Here is a 2652-nt window from a genome sequence, read left to right as displayed (position 1 = left end):
AGCTTAGTATCATAATATAATACTTTTTAGTCGTTTCATTTTATATGGTATGATTAAAGGGTTATAGAAACTTTTTAGAATAGAATTTTATTGCATCGCAACGTCCTTTGGGGACAGCAAACAATATACAAAGTATTAAATACAAGTACAAAAATATAAACGGGTATAAATTCAGAGCACTCATATAAATAGACAATAGAAAACTTGCATACATGATACATATAAGAAAGTGCGAAACAAAACGTACTAAAACGTACCAATATCTTACAATAATATCGTGGAACAGATGACAAAACAGAAATAGTGATCGTATTTCACCAGACCTTTGACACACATTGTGAAAAATAGGTGGAGTAATATATCTCCTTGACTGACCATTATCAACTTTTATTTCTTTTAATCTCCTGATGCCAACCTACATCCCATGACCTACAATCAAACCATAACCCCCATTATTTTTCAAAACACTGGCATGCATTGCACATGGTCCACACGCGCAAGCCATGGTCTCTTGGCCAAAGATTCTATCAGTTTTATGCCTTGCTCGAATTCTTGGAAAGCATTAAACATCTTAACGGAATCCATTAAAGTAATGCCATCAATTATAGGTCTCGACCCCCGTATTTGTTTTACCGCAAGGGTAACTGCACTGAGATAATGTATCTTATTAATATATCTCTTTTCGCTAAACTGACTCACTTGGAAACCTCTTCACAGGTTGTAAACCATGAAAAAAGTATGGAGTTCCGTCAATGACAAAATAAAAACCTACTTGACCAAGGTCTTTCTCCTTCATAAGAATGATGAGAATGAAATCACAATTGAAAGTGATAACATATTATTTGATATAAGGGATATTAGAACTGTCGAAAGATGGCTTTCTAATTTCTGGCTATAAAGAGACATATGTATAGAAATAAATAATTCAACAACAATTGAACTGTCTAAAAAAATCCAGTAGTTTGGGCTATCTTTTTAAATTTTTGTTCTTTTTTGTTGCATTTCCTAAATGTTTGATTTATTTGTTTGGCAACAGTTAAAATAAAAAATCAAATCAAATTCGCAAATGCATTTAAAATGAACAAGTGAAAAATCATTAGAGTTGTGCATAGAAGTTCTGGAGCCGTGTCGGCTCAGTGAGCAAGACTTTGGCTCGCTAACCTGGAGATCCCGTGTTTGATCCCTGCTTTGACCGAGAAAGTTCAGGAATGAAGGTCTGGCAATTGGCAAAGTTCAACGAATAGTGGTTCTAATGGCACGGAAACCCGGGGTCCCATACGTACACATTGGCTTGCACGTAAAATTAGTAGGCTGTAAGTCTGTCCGGGCTAGATTTCCCCCATAGCACACTGCATAACATATTCCCGTTTTCATACATCAATCACATTTCATTTGATTTACATAGAAGTTTACATCAGCAATATTGTGGAGTCTAGACATTCAACATATCAAGACGTTTTCAAAACGAAAAAAGGTCGTTAAACCCAGAGATAAGGTTACATAGTCATTATATCTTGTCGTGTCAAAGAGATATTTTTTCCTGACTTGCCGAGCAATTAAAATGAAATATCATTTTTTTTAGACTTTCTAAAACGTCCACGGAATACATTCCTTTCTAGGACTTGGTGAGATAAAGAACACATTGTTTTAATTAAAATAGTTTAACATCTGCGAAGAATTGTTTTCAAGAAAAAAAAAAAAAAAAATCCAAACATTTGCTAAAGTTTCCGTTGTTGCTACGACACAGAAGCTCAAATAGTCAGTTAGGCAAAACTACCCGATAAACCCAGTTTGCTTAAATTAACAGCTGACGTTGCTGGACTGCTGTTTTTTGTAAATAAACTAGAGCACGGTTAAATTCCATGGGAATAATGTACTTTAGAAACCGCACATCAGCTCTTTTTACAAACTACTTTAGCAGAAAACATTTCTTTAACAATGTCACGAACACTTCAAAATAATCTAAACACAGTCAAAGTAATTTATTATCTCACCATGCTGGATATATGTCTGAGAAGACAACCTCCCTTGAAAAAATGCTGATCCCAATAATAAAATCTCAATAATAATAATACAAAAAATAAAATAAATGATTTGCGGCAATTGAACCATTTTTCTAAATACAGTCTTATTTGGTTTCCACTAATGCACTGGAAATGAATTTTTTGATATTCTAAATAATTGGACGGACTAATTACGGCATTTATATATGACAAAATATAAATTTCTTCGAAATAAAGACAACAAAATGTATAAAATGAAGAGTTTGATATGTTTTTAATTGATAAATGTCAAGTATGAAATGTCTCTGCACATTAGAAATATAAATTGGCTAAAAGGTCTTATAATGAAAGGGTTTAAGTTTAATATTTGTATTGAATAAAAGCTCTTTCTTTTAAAATATATTTCTGGTGTCTATTGAACACGTTATTTTAGCCGTTAAAATATGATATTATAATAATTTCTAGTGTATAGATGTTCGGGTATATAGTGAGCTATACAGTATAGAGTTACACCACGTTATGGTTGCTGCCTTCAACACACGTCTTCAGGCTGAAGCACCAAGGAACGGGCTCTGAGAATAGTATCGCTTCCAAGCTTGCGATTGGCTCCTTTTTTGCATGGGGTATATTAAAACAGCCTGATATTGAA

This window comes from Patella vulgata, chromosome 5, assembly GCF_932274485.2.
Source record: "Patella vulgata chromosome 5, xgPatVulg1.2, whole genome shotgun sequence".
NCBI lineage: Eukaryota > Metazoa > Mollusca > Gastropoda > Patellidae > Patella > Patella vulgata.
Note: the sequence above shows the minus strand (reverse complement) of the source record.